The following is a 19,624-nucleotide window of genomic DNA, read 5'->3' on the forward strand; positions in this document are numbered from 1 at the left end:
GTTCAGGACATCTTCGAAGGCCACATGTCTGTAGCCTTTTCAGGGCAGGTGCTGGTTGGCTTTGAATCCAACCTCATACATTTCTTTAGGTGGTAATTCAGACTGGCTTTGGGGATTGTTTCTGTGTCTATGCTTCCTAAATTAGCACCACTGTTAGGAGGAAAAAATAATAAAGTCAGCAAATTTTTGATTCATGGGGGAAAAAACCAAACTAAAAAAAATCTACCAACAGGACAAAATCCTGCCAAACAGCCTGATTTGTGTTTTCAATTAGCTCCTTTGGGCGGAAGCTTCACTGCTGTTGGAAGAAGAGAGAGGCTTACAGCTGGTTACAGAGTTGTGGGACCCTGGCAGTGGAAGCTAATGGGGAAGGCAGAGACAGACTAAATAAGCCCTGTGGAAGGACGTGGCTCCTGTTGAGCTTGGTCAGCTTGTGATTTTAAAAGATATTAAGGAAAAAATAATTGGTTGCAATTTTGGTGACACTTGCCAGTGTCATTGTCACTATTAATTGAATTACCATACTGTGCCCAATAAAGTTTTAACAGAGCGAAGCATGGCAAATTTGTAGACCCAGCAGGTTGCTTATTGGGGCTGTACAGCTTGGCCTTTGAGATGAGCATGAAATGATGGTCTATCAACTTTACATTTACCCTCCAGCTGGGCGCTCTCAGCTGTTTGGAAGAGCTAAGCCAGGTGACTATGGACAATAAGTAAAGGGAACAACCTAAAATGCCATGCAGATTAATAGTGAAAAAGAGATTTAATCATGATTTTTTGGTTAGAGGGATACTGTCCTAGAACAGTAGAGAGGTATTGTGGGACAGTAAATAAGAGCTCAGATTCTGGAGTTGGTAAGACTTGGTGTGATAATTTGAATTATTGTTCCACAAATGTTCTTCCCTCATTCCACTGTAGAGTGGTAAATTTCCCTTCCATGCAAATGTTGGGCTTAGCCATGAGATCTATTTTGGGATCTTAGCAGGTATGATTGAAACAGAGCTTTGAAATATGCTTGCTTGGGTGGTTGGGCCTGCCCCTGTGTGCGTTGGTTATCTACCACAGGAACGACATGCCCCTGGTAACCTGAGGTCCAGAGTAAGATATAAAGTAGGCCTGCAATACATAGCCTGACACAGAGCCATCCAGCTCAGAATAGCCTACCTACATCAGCTGAATCACAATTGATCTGCACATTCCTGGGCGTGAAAATAAATGCTGTTGTAAGTCACTGAGTATGGTTGGTGTAGACACTTGGGTGCAAATACTCCCTTTGCTGCCTTCTAGTTGTATAATTCTGGCAATATACCACTCTATTAATATTTAGGCCTTAACTGCTTTATCTGAAAACTGGGCATTATAATAACTATGACGCAGATAAACATTAAATGAACTAATGCATGCAAGTGTGTTTTGTTTGTACTCAATAAACACTAGCTATAGTTTAGAGCTTGCTATGGTTTGAATGTTTGTATACCCTTCAAAATTTGTGTAGAAACTTAATCACCAATGTGATAATATTAAGAGGTGGGAGAGCTTTAGGAGATGATTAAGTCATGATGTCCAACCCTTGTGAATGGAATTAATGGCCTTATAAAGGAGGTGTGGGAGAGCTGTTCATCCCTTTTGCCCCTTTCACCGTGTGAGGACACAGCAAGAAGATATAAGCCCTCACCAGGTGTCAAATCTGCTGGCTCCTTGATCTTGGACTTCCCAGCCTCTAGAACTGTGAGAAATAAATTTATATTACTCATAAATTACTCAATCTGAGGTATTTTTTTATGCAGCAGGAACAAAGAGCTATAAGCATAATAATGATAGCTACAATTTATTGAGCACTTGCTACGCTGTGCTTGCAGCTGATGCACATACTTTGCGTGTATCATCTTGATTGCTGTTTATTACAACTCCAAGAGATTGTTATTATATGACATGCAATATTATATATATAATATTTCCATTTTACAAATGAATGCTTAGAGAGATTAAGTAACAAGCACAAAGTTACACAGATAGTAAGTGACAGAGCTGGATTATTTTCCTAGTCTGCTTTATTCTGTGGTTTCTGTTCTTTCCACTATGCTAGACTGTTTCATCAATCTTTGTGACTACAATTAATGTCAGTATAATGTGCTGTGATTAATGAAATACTTTCACATTATTGCATATAATCCTCTCAGTAACAAAGGTGGACATGCAGTAATGTGCTCAACAAGAGATTATTTTTTCTTTTCTCTGGGTGCCAGGAAAATCACTTTGGAATCACAGAAGGCAGATCCCCTTCATTCAGAGGGATAAATGCGGTCACCTTAACCTCACTTAGGGAGCATCCCCTTAGAAGAGTAAATGTGTTTAGAACTACTGAGGCTAGCTTTTCTTAGAATGGTGGAATTTGTCCTGCTCAAGTCCCTGGGTGGTCACTCTTAGAAGAGTAGACAAAACCCCCCATATTCTGAAGGCAAAGGCTGTATAATCAGACATTTCTAGTTTTGAGGGCATCAGTGGAAAAGTGGCCTGTGTACCTAGTCTGGAAAGGAAGTGGGTGGGTAGTTCAGGATCTGAGAAGCAGAGGACGTAGAACCAAGAGTGATCCAGTACTCCTGGGGCTGGATGGTGCCCTGGAAAATGGCTGTCTATAGGAACTACAATGTCAGTCATTAGATCTGTAACTGGCAGAAGTCCATCTTTGGGGCATTGTTGGCTGAGCCTAGCCCTAGCTCTAAAGGGACTGGGACTCATCTCTCTCAAAGAATCACTGCAGCTGTGCTGGGATCTGGAGTAGTGAAATATCACAGACGTGGATCTGCAGCAACTTTGGTAAAGAACCAGACCCAACAGGGAAACTATAGCAGGCCCGTTGACTGATCAGACTCAATTTTCAATACCCCAAGTAAGAAACACCCTTTTTATGGGTCTCTAAATCCCTTGAATTTCTTGGATAACTCATAGGAATGAGGAGCTTTAAGAGCTTGGATAATTTTTATTGCTAATAAAAGTGATAGGACTATATTTGCATCTCTAGTGTGTGTAGCTGTTTGTACCTGTTATGTACAGTTGCAGAAACCAAAGCTTGGAGACATGCCAGGGATTTATAGTTAAGAAGTCATGGCTCTAGAACTGAGATTCTGGTTTTTGATTGTGTTTCCTGTAGCAACTGCCTGATTCCCTCAGTCTGCCCAGGTGGAATAGTCCAGTACATGGAGTTGTCACCCTGAATATGAGAGGGACACTGGTGAAAGCAGAAGCGTATGAATCATTAGTGACACATAGATTCTCTAGACTACCTTTTAGCTCTCAGCCATTAATTGCCATCGTGGTGATTGGGAGTCGATAAGGCTGAATGGTGATAGGAAGAAGAGAGCAATTGTGAGATAGGCTAGAAGGTTATGCCTCCTTGAGAGTCAGGGGGAGGATTCTGGATGGATTTCAGTTCTGTACTACCTAGGTAATAGGGGAATTAAATCTTTGAACAATTGTCATGCTATTAATCTGTACTGTGTAACAATATTAAGGAAGATAACAGATGAGGGTACTCTCTCTCTTGGGGTTATTTAAATTTCAGTGGGGCTTAGCACGTTGAGCTGAAGAGATGATTGGTGAAAGCAAAACTTTAGGGCATTCGGAGTATCTGCTTCATCTATGCTGAAGAAGACTGTATTTACCAGTACCCTAACTGACACATGTTTTGATTCTGGAAATTAGTTTAATTGAAGCATCTTAAAAAGGCATAAGATTCGATCATATGTAGTTATGCCTTTAATAAATAACTTTTACTTACAAGAATAAATTACATGGAATCAAAAGTGTTCCAAAAATCTGGGATACATTGTTTTCTGGTGTTTTTTGACTAATTTATTTATGTATTTTTTCTCTTATGCTCTATATACTAACCCTAAATGCTGAATATATTCTGGCTGAGAACATTTCAATATAATTCATTAATTCAGCATGTATTTATTGCGCATCCACTGTGCTCCAGGCACAGTTCCAGGTGTAGGAAGTTCAGCAATGAAATATTTGGCTTGAGCCAGGCAATTGTCATTAAGACATTGAGATGGACATGATTAGTTGCTTAGCCAGCTCAGTTTTCCGAACTTCTTTTCTTCCATCCTAACAGAAACTATCCTTTCCCTGTATAGCCACATGCCTCACAGAAAGCTCTCACTGCCTGCAAGGGTGGGCTAACTATCTAAGGATGATATCCCTTCCTTTGCCAGTGGTTGGTTCAAAATGGTCATGTGTCTAATTCTATCCAATGAGACAGGAGGGAGTTTGCAAAGGACTTCTGACAAGAGTTCTTCTTTTTCTAAGAGAGAACCACAGGCAGAGAAGGTTTCTTTTCTTTGGACAATACTGTGTTTGCATGCTATATGTATCTTGCTATAACTCTGAAACCGAACTGTATACTAAGGCTGGGGATGATAAAGCAGAGAGATGAAAGAAATCCTAGATTTATAATATTGTTGGCTTAATCCTGAAGCCCATCTTACATTTAGCAGAGATAAAATTTTCTTATTATTTTTTTAGAACCTCATGAATCAATTATTTGCATTAAAAATAATCTTAACCTATTCTGACATGAGATCCTTTTTTTGGGAGGATAGATTGGGTATAGAGGTATGCATATTAACAATAAAATTCACCCCAGAACTTTCACAGTGCTATGGATTTTACATGTCCAGAAACCCCTTTATTCCTGATATTTTTTCTTTGTTTCCCTTCTTCTTTTTGAAAAAGTGTCTTTCCTTCTGGAAAACTTACATGTTGGGCAGTTGTGTGTGTGTGTGTGTGTGTGTGTGTGTGTGTGTGTGTGTGTCCATTTCTACCCACTTCTTTTGGGGAGCTGTTCTGCCCCCGGTTAGTCAAGAGATTGTGCTGAGGCTGCAGTCACAGCATCCCATCTTCATGCCATGAGGATGACCACTTAACACAGGCCCAGCCGATTGTAATATCCTGGTTTCCTTGCCATGGTGATTGGTGATTGGGTTAAGAGTGGACATGTTGTCAAATCTTCTTCTGAGGATTATTGATTTGAAGCTGTAGAAGATGGTGAATTGCCATTAGAGTCAAAAAGGCTGAAGTATATGAAGCTGGAATTGCTTTTGACAATGTTAAACACTGTATGGAGGAAGATCTTCAGTAGTTGGAGAGGATAAGTCAGTACACATAGGACGAGATTCTCTCAATTAAGCTAATTTTAGTTAGGCTGTGACTTGCAACTGAAGTAATCTTGGCTAATCCCGAGTTTTTTGAAAGTTTAGATATTGGGCTCTGTTAAGAGCATTGTGTCTGGATAACTAATTGCCTATCAGTAGGAAAATAATGTATAGTAGAAAATTTTTAGATATCAGTGTCAAATGGGGGTAAAATAAGGTGTTTACATGCTTTCACATTCTTTTGTATGTATGTGTGTGTTCATATTTCTTCCTCTTCCTTTTTAACTTGTACCTTGTATTAATTTTGGTTCTCTAGAGAAAGAAATAGGGTGGATTGATTCATCTATCTATGTATCTATTGAGATTTTAAGAAATTGGCTCACACGATTGTGGGGGCTTGCAAGTTTGAAATTTGTAGCATAGTCAGTTTGGAAATTCAGTCAAGAGTTGATATTGCAATCTTGAATCTGAAATCGTTAGGACAGGCCAGTAGGTGGGAAACGCAGGAAGGGTTTCTTTGTTGCAGTCTTGAGGTAGAATTGTTTCTTCTTCAGGAAACCTCATCCTTTGCTCATAAATCCTTTAACTGATTGGACGAGGCTCACCCATATTATGGAGGGTAGTCTGTTTTACTCAAGTCTACTAATTGCAAATACGAATCCCATCTGAAAAAGTCTTCACAGCAACATCTGGATTGGTGTTGATTAAACAATTGGACACCATAGCTTAGTCAAATTGACACATAAAACTAACCATCAAATATGCTAATGATCTGAAACTATCCTTGGATGTGTGTTTGTGCTAGAGAAAAGAGAAAGATAAGCATTCTATTCTATGCAGGTGATACAGTATTATTTTCAGCAAAGTAGAATGAGCTTATCTAATGGCTGGCTAGCTGTTTGAATACTCCCCCCAAAAGGATTAAAATAAATTATTCTAAAACTCAAGTCATGACTTTTGAAAATGATCCCTGAACATATAATTGGATAATAATCCTGTATAATTAAGAACTTCATTCAATTAGGTGTGTTTTGCAGCTTGAAGGAATGGGGTCCAGGTGAGTGCTTGAAGTTGAAGGAGATGGAGAGGAAGAGCTGATGAAAAGCTGCGTTGCTCAAAATTAAATATTTATGGCTATGTTATTGAAAAAAAGATGATAGCCTAAGTGGCTTTCTGGTTATTTTAATTCCAGATTATTCCCTCTAATCTATGGTTCCCACACTTATCAAACCTTAAGATCCCCACCTTTTAACACAAAAAAATCTATCTGCCCTTATAAGATAATGGTTGTACTTTTAGCTTGTATTGATTGAGATAACACATGATGACAAAAACTTGCCATAAATTATGGAATATTTTTTAAAGCAGTAATATTTTATTAGTCACAACTAAATCTACATATAGCCCAACTGTTAGAGGAGGACATTCTTCCCCTTGAGATCTAGGTAAAATGAGTTCAAATGCAAATTCCTGGGCAAGTCCAAAGTTTCCCAAGATATATTTGAATATTAGGGGGCTGGATATGAAGGGGTACTTATAGTTGCATGGACATATCTGGTTTTGAACTTCTGCTATCTTAGTTTAGATTATTTTGTACCCTTCATGTTGCTTCTTTTCTACCCTGTATTGAACCAGACAGGACTGTCAGCTGCTTATATTCCACATAAAACTACTCACATAAAGCAATGTGTAAGTTTAACGTACTATGCATTGATACAACATGGGAGGTTTAACAAAACTTCAAAGAGAATACTGGGTACTCTGTTTATAATAGGTTTTACTTTTCCCTTTATAGATTTTTCCCCCCACTGACCACTTTCCCTCACTTGGTCCTCATATTTTCTGTCCTTTCTTTGACCTCTCTATTTCTCTCAAGAACAGAAACCAAATACCTCTTATTATCTCATGGTTTTCTTCTTTATTTCCTTGGCTCTTGCTTATACCCATCTTCCCAAGACTTCACCTTCACTCTGAGAGGCTTAACAAAGTATTTTGCCAACAGAGTTAGTTCTCTTCCTAAGAGAAGTTAAATTCTGTTACTAGTTTTTTTTTTTTTTTTGGAGACAGAGTCTCACTTTCTTGCTTAGGCTAGAGTGCTGTGGCGTCAGCCTAGCTCACAGCAACCTCAAACTCCTGGGCTCAAGCTATCCTCCTGCCTCAGCCTCCTAGGTAGCTGGAACTATAGGCATGCGCCACCATGCCTGGCTAATTTTTTCTATATTTAGTTGTTTGGCTAATTTCTTTCTATTTATAGTAGAGACCGGGTCTTGCTCTTGCTCAGGCTGGTCTCGAACTCCTGAGCTCAAACAATGCTCCTGCCTCGGCCTCCTAGAGTGCTAGGATTACAGACGTAAGCCACTGTTACTAGCTTTTAAGACAATTTATTCATACATCAAATGGTACATGTATTTTCCTTATTGAGAAACTACTATGTGCTAGGGACTTTTATAGGTGCTGGTGTATAACAGTGAATGAAACAGAGTTTATGCTTTAATGGAGAGAAACAAACAAAAGCATCTTGGTATATAAGATGATGAAATTACCACAGGGAAAAACAAAGCATAGTAAAGGAATAAGAAGTCTTGAGTGGAAGTAGTTATTTCATATAGGGTGTTATATGTAAAATGAGATGTCACAAGGAAGAGAGGAAGTGAGAAAAATTGATAATTTAGGGAAGAATGTTCCAGTAAGAGGAAACATCAAGTGCAAAGGCCCTGAGATAGAAGTCTGCTTAGCTGTTTCAAGGAAGCGCAGAGGCCAATGTGGCTGTAGCTAAGTGAATGAATAGGATTGGGGTGGGTTGAAACTGTGTGTAGTTCATGTCTGGAAGAGCCTTACAGGTCACTGGAAGGAATTGTGGTCTTAGTGAAATAGGAAGCCATTGGATGGTTTGGAACAGAGAGTGAGCTGATCTGCCTCATGTTTCTAAAGGATCGCCTCGTTGCTGTCTGGAGAATAGATGCTAAAGGGCCAAGGGCAGAACCATCATCTTCCCCCAGACTGTCTGAGGCTCACAGTTGGTCTTTTTAGCATAAGGCATTCGGTTGTTTATTGCCTCTTCGTGCCCTAGAATGCTTTAAACTACTGGAGGAGAATCCTGTCCTCAATGTATGTGTGTCCTTATGACTCTCTTCTGTGAACATGGGGTGATCTGTTCAGGCAGAACCCTGTGCATCAAGAACATACCTACAACAAATTATATTGCCACTTTGGGCAAATGCTGAAGCAAATCTTTCAAACCATAAGTAGAGAAGGAATTTTTTTTGGTGAGGTGGAGGGGGCAGATCGAACTAATTGCTGAGAGCCCTGCAGCTGTCCCAAGAAAGGGCAAATAGACAAAAGCTCATATTACCTCCTGACTCTTCAAGAAATGGCTTTCATTCTGTCAGTCCAGCAGGAGAGGCAGTGATTCTGAACACTTCCCCAGTGCCTTTGGATCGGGAATGCACAACTGTCCATGATGCTTGCTTGCTTTCTTCTGATTAATATCCTCTTGGTGTTGAAATTCATCTGAGTTCCAGTTGCATCATCTTATGGATTTCAATTTAGAAGCAAAAGGAAAATACAATAGGATTCTTATCATATAGAGTTTTAAATATCACTAAGTAACCTCCCTCCTACTCTCTGCTTAGCCCTGCTCTGAATCTCTTCGGAAGGCAAAACTTTTATTTCTCTTTAGGTGTTGGAAGCTCATGGGAACCAAGGCCAGGGAGCTCCCACGTTTTATCCATAGTGAGTCAGTAGAGGGGAGCCCTTCACTTTTGTCACCCCACATTTTTTTTTTTGAGACAGAGTCTCACCCTTTTTGCCCAGGCTAGAGTGAGTGCCATGGCGTCAGCCTAGCTCACAGCAACCTCAAACTCCTGGGCTCAAGCAATCCTTCTGCCTCAGCCTCCCAAGTAGGCTGGGACTACAGGCGTGCACCACCATGCCTGGCTAACTTTTTTTTTTCCTATATATTTTTAGTTGTCCGATTAATTTCTTTCAATTTTTAGTAGAGATGGGGTCTCGCTCTTGCTCAGGCTGGTCTCGAACTCCTGAGCTCAAACAATCTGCCCACCTCGGCCTCCCAGAGTGCTAGGATTACAGGCATGAGCCACTGCACCTGGCCTCACCCCACATTTTTAATTCCTCTTATAGAAGAGGGAACATATGTTGGCATGTCCACTCTCTCAGAAGGACTGGAGAGGAATCTTTTTTTCATTTTCTTTACTCCCTTACTTAACCCTCTCCTTGGGAGGACAGATGGTGAATATGATTATTCCAATTACCAATGGGGCCTCCAAGAGTTTTCCAGAACCAAACTCTGTCCGGTTGCTCTTTCTTGGGGATTTGGCCTTCAAGGGATTGAGCTAGTCTCTCTGTGGTCTACATGTGGTAAGCTGACCAGAGAGAGCCTGCTTCTAATTAGGTCTCTACTTTCTCTGTTCTAGGCTGGCTGTGTGTAATGGGTGGATCAATTCAGAGCACAGTTGGAAGTGGGAAGCCTTGCCATGATTTCTAGCTGAGGTATACCAATAATAAAACAGACACTAATTTGATGCAATTTTTCTCCTTGTACTGGCCTCAGTTGATTAGAAGTTGGAGAGGGGAGAGATTTGGTTTTCTGGAATTTCAAATTCTGGGCAAAAGCCACAGGGCATCCACCCCTCAGCCACAGTGGATTCAACCAGGAATGGGAGACTCTTGGGGTAGGGGGATCTGTGGCATAGCCAATGACTTGTGATATGTATAGAATGACTTCTAAAAATGAAGGGATGCAATGGAGTTCCCTCTCTGGAAACTTGAAGTGAGATTGGGAGAGACTTACCAGTAGCATTTGTACTTAAAGCTCACATAATATTTGGGTTGGGATATTCATTATGGGGACAGATACATACCAAACATTGAGAGAATGGTACTCAGGGAAATGTGGTGGGGAAAGAAATGAAAAATGAGAAGATTTCAAGAGAGAAACAGGAAAACCAGAAACTAGGGGAATGATGGAGACAGAGAGTCTCCAGGAGCCCCAGGAGCTGCTTCAGTTTTTGCTATTGCTAAGGTGTGTTTGCTCAACTTTTCCTGGTTACCTGTGAGATATTGTAGAATATTTATCTCCAACTACTTTTTACTAGAGTGAGTTCAAGAGGATTCTTTTTTTTTCTATGCAACTTGAAGGTTTCTTTGAAGAATCCTTACAAGTAAAATGGACTCGAGGCTGTAGCATAGGCAGGACAGCTGGATCCTCCCACCCCCTCAGCAGACATGGCAGGATGGAGCCATATAAGCTTTGTGAAAGTGAAATAATTAGTCCTCTTGTATCTCCACTGGGACTACTGGATGCACCCAAAGATAGATGAAGTATTTTCCTGGTGCCAACTTTGCTCACTCAGCATTTCCTTTTGTTGCTTTCTCCATGCAGGTAAGAGCTCCATGAACATTTAATCAATAATAAGCTGAATTTCGATTATCAATTGTTAGCTACAAGTCTTACAGAATGCTATTACCTGGAAAGAACCATTCTTCCCTGTCATATCTTGAGGAGTCATGTATCAGACAGCTTGTATGCACCATTTCAGGTCTTCTTGGCCTTGATGCTACAGCACCAGCTACATGGCCCTTGACTGACTTTATGCAGATATAACTGACAGAACCTCATCTGATGCCCACATCACCTGTCTCTTTATTGCTAGAAGTGTGATTTACCCTCACTTCTTTGGGTGACTTTAACCAGCATCAAGATTATAAAAAAATTGTCCACACTGGAAGTCATAGCAATGTAGCACAAACCTGGAAAGAGTGGTAGAAAAAGTAGGGAGATATAATGTGTAATTGGTGTTGGAGGCTGACTAGTTGCTCACAACACCAGTTTCCTTTTCCTCTGGAGCATGACTAGATTACATTCCTAGCCTTCCTTGTAGTTAGGTGAGGCCCTTTGAATGAGTTCTGGTCAATGGCTTGTGGGCAGAAATGATATTAAATAGGTGCAATTCTGGCTCTGGACCACCTTACATGAGTGATCCTCCATTCTTTGTCCTCAATTTAGAGCTGAAATGAGAGGATTCCAAGGACTCAGAGGATTGTGGCGCTCCAAGATGGAAGGAGCTTGAGTCCCTGAATGACTCATGCTCCATGGCTAACCCATATTGGACTGTATATGAGAAATTGTCTATTATTGTGTTAAGCCACTGACATTTTGGAGTTGTTATGGCATTTAATCTGCCCTGATATTTAAGTGTGACAGAGCTGATTATCATAAGTAAAGTATTTCCATACTGACTGGCCTTCATAATAAACATAACATGAGAATATCATCTGGGCAAAATAGGTGCTGGCAGACAAGATTATATTTAATGGGCCTTTTTATCCTACAACAAGCTCCTTCCATCTCTTATGGGGAAGGTTGTTGAAAGCTGTTTCCTTAGACACAAGAGAATATCTTATGATTATAGCAAAGGGCAAGTGGGTAACTGTGTGTGTGTGTGTATGGTGTATGTAGGTGGTGAGCACTGAAACAAGCCTCTTCTACCATTATGAAACCTTAAACTTGCCCTCCTTCTCTTCCTTCTCCCTTTCCCTTCTTACCTCCCTCCTTTCCACATTTACTGGTACTTAATCTATGTTGGACAATAGAATCTACAGGCTTAGATTCTAGGTGCTTTAGGTACCAGGAGATCTTCTGGTTCTTACCAGTAATTATAATCCATTGGGGTCATGGGATAAGTAAGAGACTTTTGGCAGATAAAGTCTTAGGAGATCGTATTGGTATAATTTCCTAATCCAAGCTTGACTCAGAGAACAAGGCTTTCTACAAGGTTATATAAGCTTTAAAATTACAATAACTTCTCACTCTCTCATCACAACACCATATCCATCCATGTCCATATGTCAAGATGTGGGTGGAAGGAACATTATTTCTATCTTGTGAGAACAACATCATCTCTGTTTTTGATATCTAAATAGGCTAGGATAAGACTCCCACAGCTTTTATACTCCCTCTATCCCACTAAGTCCTAGTGAGTCTTAATCATCTATATTTTGGAGAGATAAATTAATTTTTATAAGGGACACTGAGTACTATATCTACATGCATTGTATAGATAGTTAAAAGGAAAGATTTGGAGTAGGGGAGTGACATGGCATGGTGCGTTCATTGTACAAATAAGGAAGGGAGTCTTGGGTAAGACAAAGAGAGGTATCCCAGGTTTTATAGTGAGCAAGTTGCTATCTGGGTCTAGAACGCTGATTGTTTGAATAAGATAGTATTGGACTTACATTGTCACTTTCTGTTTCTTTCTTCATTTATAAAACATAGATATCAGACCATGTCATTTCATTTCCCTGCTCAAAAATTTTACTTTTACAATATGTATAAAGTACATACACAGACTCTGAATGACTGCATGGAGCAGAACTCACCTCTGCCAATTGGGAACCCTCATTTTGAACTCATGCTTGACCAAGAAATAAACTTCTTTTATGTTAAATCTCTTAAATTTCAGAGTTGGTATGATAAAGCAGCTGGTGTTACCTTTAATAAAAAGATAGACACACTGGACTCTTTCTGACTGACCATAATGATTGATCCAAGGGTTGGTCACTTATTTTAAGCACTTCCATGAAACTGAATATGTGACACTAAGAGAGACGTGATATTTTTATTTTGGGGGATAGTAAGTTATAAAGGTCATATAAGCTGGAAATGTTGTGGCCGTTCTTATCTCCTTATGAAGAGATTCTACCTGAGAATGAAGCCAACTCAGAGGAAAGCAGAGAAGAGTGATGGCATTAGTAGATCATGAGGACATTATTTGAGCACCTAAATTTGTCTATATCTGAATTTTTAGGAATTGCAGCTATGTGAGTTATTTTTCTTTTTTTCTTTCTGTTTAAGCTAGTTGGAGTTAAGTTTCTGTCATTTGGAACTGAAAGAGCTCTGGCTAGTCTAACCAGAAGCTAAAGCAAGAGTCAAATATAGCTAAAGTGCTTTATGAAGTCTTAGAGTTCTTTGATTTTTACCCTATAAACATTTGTGTTTAATCAGCTGCAATGTGAATAGGTAGGTCACTGCTCATGGGAAACCCTGATTTGGTGACCTCTGGGTTGATTTCATGAATCCCTTTCAATTTCTCTGTTCTTGAAGGGCCTGCTTCAATAGTAATTCAATAGTAATTCCTGTGACTTGATCATTTGAGGAGAACAACACATTTCTATACTTTCTTAAAATGATCTGAGCCATGTTACTACCTTTGCCATTTTCCTCTAAGCTTGCCTTCTCTCTTAGTCAAGCCCTTGAAGCAGCAATAAATTAAACTAAGCATCAATAAAAACATATTACCTCAACTTAAGTTTCTAGTTGCCAGAACCCATTTCTCTATGGTCTGTTGACAGGCAGCAGGCATGATTCCAGCATGGAATATACTGTAGAGTTATTGATTTTTCTGTGATAATAGTAATAGAAATTTATCACACTATCACCCTGTACTGGGACCTACACCTTACTTGCAAAGATTACCTTCCCTTAAGGGGCACTCCAAGGTTTCTTGTGACTGTTCATGCTAATTAAAGTCTAACTCCTTTCGCTTATTTGAAGTTTAAAATTCTCTGCAATCTGACCTGTGCCTTTCTTTCCGACTTTATTTCTGTCACTATCTTTTAGTCAGATTGAATTACTTGTGTTTCCAGAACATACATCTTGCATTCCTATGTCTTTGCTTTTATTCAGTGTTTCTTTTGCCTGCAGTGCCCTTTCTCTGGTCTTCCTCCATTTGTCTGTAATTACTCATCCTTCTAGGCCAAGTTGCAATGCCACCTGCTCCACAAGGTCTTTCTTAATAATCTTAGTTGGAATGAATCCTTCCATGATTGGAATTTGGCAGCACTTTGTATATGCTCTTTTATCAACTACCACACTCACCACAGAACTAATACAACCCTAGCCTCCACAACCCCACAACCAACCATCCAATCCAGTATTCTCAAGTAATGATGACCATCATCACCCTCCTCTTCCCCTGCCCTCAGTAACAAAGCTGTCAAGTGCCAGAGCCAGAATTCAACTCCAAGCTGTCTGACTTCAAATCTGCATTTTTAACTGTTGTGCTTTATTACTTTTTCCTATGGTACATAATTTGGTAATGATGATGGTTATCCTACTAACTATATATAGGTAGGTTCATTTGTTTCATATAATTTTAAATTTTAAAAATTGCTTTTAATTTTGTTTTATCATTGTATAAAGTTTTTACACTGTTCCAAAATCTAATATACAATACAATGCATATTTCAAGAATTCCAGCTTCAAATCCTGTCTCTTCCAACCTATTTCTTCTCTCCTCTATAGGTAATCATTTAAAAATTATGTTGCTTTTTCATTTTTAATATAGACATATATAGAAGTACACACACATATAAAGTGTTTCATTATATAGTTTATTTGATTTACTCTCTCTTCTGGTATTTTTTTCCCCTTTATTTTGGGAAGTTTGTATTTTTGTTCTAATGGTAACCTTTATGCTAATACTTTTCTATAGTACTCTTAGTCCCCTTTTTTCTTGGTCTATTATTGGTCCCTAACGATGAGCAATATTGAAATTAGCTAGTAACTTTTTCTTCCCACTCTCCTTTTGTGTCAAGCATTGATTCAAAGTAGTGTTCTTTCATTCTCAATTAATATCTATAAGACAATCAGCTTAATCTACTTTTTAAATACTTTCTCCTTTCTATGCCAGATATTTAGTTTTCCTATATTGTAAGAGCATGCACTCATTATACTATCTCCCTTATAATCATCATTTAATCTTAGTTTTACCAGTAAATATATATTTATTCTTATCTTTAGGCCTTATGCCCATTTCTTTCTAATCATTTCGATGTCTGAATCTTGGCCCATAAAAAATTTCTCAGGAAAGGCTCATAGGAACAGTATTTCCTTAATTATTGCATATTCATATAATTGTCTATACTTTTATGCTTAACTTGTTTTACTACACCCCCAAATCAATTTTTGATACAATATTTTACCTCAAAAGTCTTTAGTATGCCTTGTCATGTAGCGAGTTGTTGTATTGGGAAGTTTAATGCCTTCCTGATTCTCATTCTTCTGTAGGTGCCACATTTGTCTCCTGAAACTTGTAAGGCCATTTCTTTATACCAATGTTCTGAAGTTTCAGAACACTGATGTGACATGATGTAGGTCTTTTGTTATTTACTATGCTGGGGACTCAGTGTGGCCTTTCAGTATGGAAACTCAAGTCTTTTTTTTTTTTTTCTTTTTGTAAAGGGGTGTTTGTGTGTGTGCGTGCGCGCGTGTGTGTGTGTGTGTACATCTGTGTATAGTGGGGAGATTGACTTTTCCAAATGTTGACATTTAGCCAGTTTTCCTGTTTTTATACCTGTGACTCTGTTAACATCAGTTATAGTCTGGTAAATCTAAACCTTGAGTCTCTCTGGGGTTCATTGAAAAATCAGGTCCTTTAATAACCCTTTCCTTCTGCATGCTGTGATTTCTTCCTCTCTCTCTTTCTTCCCCTGCCTCCTACTCTTCCTGCTTCTAGAAATTTATTGCAGTATTACATTCATTTCCATTCCTTTCTTTATTCTCTTTATCATTATGAATTTTTTTTTTGTTACTTTACTACCATTTTGAGACTCATGGGAGAGATAGTAGTTAAATATATGTGATCTATGTGGTCAATACCCCATCTTCAGGTTCTTTGGATTTATTTTGAAAGCTACAAAGAAGGTAAACTCTTGATTGATGTTGATAGGTACAAAGCATTTTAACTTATATTAGCTATAATCTGGAAGAAAAAGAAAACAATACAACTTTTTATCAATTGTTTAAAGAGAGAAAAAATGGATACGTAAGTTGGATTTCAGGAAGAGGGTGAGTGAGGGGCAGAAGGGATGGTAAATATAACTGTGTAAAATGATACTCATAATGCTGTTTGGTGCCTACCTCCTAGGTGACATTAACTCTCCATTGTACTGTCTGGCAGGAGTTTCAAGCCAGTGTCTGAAAACCGAGCCTGTTTCTTAATTTGAACTTAGTGTGTTGGTTGTTTGTATCAGGCATACAGCAATTGATGGTTCCTTTGTAGAATATTGATTACATTTAATGAATATGAATGAATAGACTCTGGCTCCATGAGACAATGAATAAAATGTAATTCAGTTCAGTCTTGTTCTATTGTGTCCTTGCTAATTTTCTACTCTCACAGCTTGCTGAGATATTTTGAGAAGTAGATTTCCTAAAATTCAGTGTAATAGACTTCTTTCTTGTGGCTTTTTTCTTTGCCTACCCCAACCCCCTACCCCCCACCCCCTGTAAACCTGTGTTAAGGTTTGGGTTGGGGGAAAAGTAGGGAGAAGAGAAATGAAGTAGTAATAGGAGCATGTTTTCCTGGAATGAGAATTTTGATGTTTGAGCTTTTATTAGCTCTTAGGAATTCCACATTGGAGAGCATAGACTTTCCAGTAAGTAGAACTAGAAATTCTTATAGCATGAGAGTACATATATTTTGGAAGTAGATAATAGTTGGGTGCATGGTCATATGTAAGAGTGGTTTAAAGTTGATAAGACATTTAATAAGGGTTTACTTTGTCTCCACACAATTGAGATTAACCTGAGGATTTTTGCTTACTGTTTTCAAATTGTTACTGGTCGAGGCTAGTGGTGGGATGTGCTTGACAGAGAGAATCAGGGCTTTTGATGGAGGATGATTCTTCCGTGGGTTAGCTTCTGATGAAGATTTTAAATGTATTAATAAATAATAGTTTTAAAGGACTTACACATGCCAAGAAGTGTTCTAAACTTAAATGCATTAACTAATTTAATCCCTGTGGGGAAATGACTATCATTATCGGTTCAATTTTACACACAACGAATCCGAGACATTGAACGTTTAAATTTGTCCAACAACTTAAGGAGCTGGATTTAGAAACAAGGAGGCTTGCCTCAGAGCCTGTGCTCCTAAGCGTTATTTTATACCAACTCTCGAGCATCTACAGATGGTAAGTGCCTTAATAAAATGTTAGATAAAGATCCAGATCTTCCATCCTGTGATGTTTCTATTTGGCTCTGATGATGTTTTGTTTTATTACCCAAACAGAGGTTCTGGTTTCACAAACCTCCTTTTCTTTGTTTTATAATGGAGGAAGATAAAATGGTAGTGTGTGCATATGTATTTAAAAAGTTAAATATACAAAAGTATTTATATGTATGGAAGTATTACTAACTGACTACTAGAAGTAACAGGCACTCAACATACTTTTTTTTGGCAGAAAAATGACCATATGACACTGAGAAATTAGCAAACTGTAGCAGAGGGCTGGAAATGGCACTGTGGGAGATAACATGGTGCAGCAGAAGTTATATCCAAGGGGAGTGGATTAACCGTGTGACTTTGTCCATTGGGCATGGTTGATTTTTACCATTTAAGTGTAGAGCACTTTTTGGTACATGTAAGTCCTCTGGATAAATGACATCCTCTTCTTGGTCCTTGGTCTTCTCACTTATACAATGCAGGGATTGGATCCAATTATTTATAGCAGTTGTCTTAAAACCGTTCTGTGGATCTCTAGGGTTCTGGGGTGTGTCTTAGTGGCCATAGCGGATGGCCATGGGGAAGTTGAACAGAAAGAGCTATTTTCCCTTCCTCCAATTCAGAATCACTCAGAACAGTTTCACTTTTGTTAAATTCTAAATTAAGATTACATGCAGGATTCTCTATGACAAAAGAGTTCTGTTGCTAAAATAAGTTTAAAACCCACTAAACTCATAATTTACATGTTTTACTAATGTTCTAAAATGTTACAGATTTATGTTATCCATGCTGTGGTCCCCAAAACTCACGTGGGCCCCTAGTTTCCCTTTCTGCCACAAATACGCTTGTAGCATGACTTTCCTTTATCTATTGGGCATGGTTGATTTTTACCACTGCTCAAAATGGTAAAGTCAACATAATTACTAAGGAATTGTTATCCCTGTGAATCCATCAGTTTACTTAACACTTTTACTTCATTATTCCATTTGTACATCCCTATACATTGATAAAGGAACTTGACCAGATATTTTAGATGAAGGAACTAAAAATAGGGAAAACTGCTTTCCCACATTTATATTTCTGAGTTGTGAAGCTTGATCTTTAACAGCACCAGCATGTGCATTTGTTTATAGTGGGTCCTTAAAACAGCCATGGTTTCTGTTCAACATGCTCTGTGCTTCTGTACTGCTTTTGGTTGTGCTAAAATTCAAGTGCCTGCCCATTGGTGATAAATGGGACATTTTTACTTCATTTCTTATCACTTACATCCTTTTATAATATTTCATGCACTTGAACCATCAAATTACTTGGTGTTTTCTGAAACCTGCCATGCTGTTTCACTTTTCTGTCTTACCATACATATTATACTTTCTTTCTGAGTACCCTGTTCCTCCCTCTACCATCCCATCTTCCTGGAAAGCTTCTATTCATCCTTCAAAGACCTGTGCCATCATCTTGTCCTTGAAGAGGCTACCACTGAACTTGTACACATCAAAATGCGTAGTAATTAATTGGTTATTTGTCTGTGTTTCTTACTATATTGTGGCTACCTAAGGGGCTTGAGCTCTAATCTATGTTCCTAAGTCTTGGCATTCAGTATGTGTAGAATGACTATTGGGGAATACTTTTTACTGAATAGAAAATCCCAGAGTGATATCAGACAATCTGATGGTTTTAAATACCAAGTATGTACTGGCAACATCCAAATTTATTTCTTCTCACTCTTCAACTTCAGACTCATATATTTCTCTATTTACTTGACATCCACACTTGGGGTGCCAAACAGACATTACAAACTTAACATATTCCAAATTGAACATCTAATCCATTTCTTGCTAGGGTGACCAACTGTCACAGTTTGTGTAAGGCTGGGGAGTTTTGCAGGCCACAGGACTGTTAGTGCTAAACCCAGGAGCGTCTCGTGTAAAACAAGGTTGTTGGTCACCGTAACACACAGACACACACACTCACTATGCAGTTGACACCATGTTAGTCTTTCCCATCTCTATCCTTGTGAACTTTGTCCTTACAATTGCTTAGAACAAAAACCTTGGAGCCATTGTTAACTCCTCTCTTTCCCTCGCACCCCCACCCCCCATCCAATCTTTTAGTAAATCTTTTTGGTTCTACCTTCAAAATCTAGAATCCATCCTGTTTACTCTATTTAAAATTGCAGACAGCAAACCATCTCCACCCACCTGTTTTTTTAACTTATTTATTATTATTATTATTAAAAATTTTTTTTTTATTTCAGCATATTACGGGGGTACAAATGTTTAGGTTACATATATTGCCTTTGCTCCACCCAAGTCAGAACTTCTAGCGTGTCCATACCCCAGATCGTGCGCAGTGCACCCATTAGGTGTGTATATATCCATCCCTCCTCCCCCTCCCATCTACCTGACACCTAATGAGTGTTATTACTCTATGTGCACTTAAGTG

Source organism: Propithecus coquereli, unplaced genomic scaffold (genome assembly GCF_000956105.1).
Source record: "Propithecus coquereli isolate 6110/MARCELLA unplaced genomic scaffold, Pcoq_1.0 Scaffold470, whole genome shotgun sequence".
Lineage (NCBI taxonomy): Eukaryota > Metazoa > Chordata > Mammalia > Primates > Indriidae > Propithecus > Propithecus coquereli.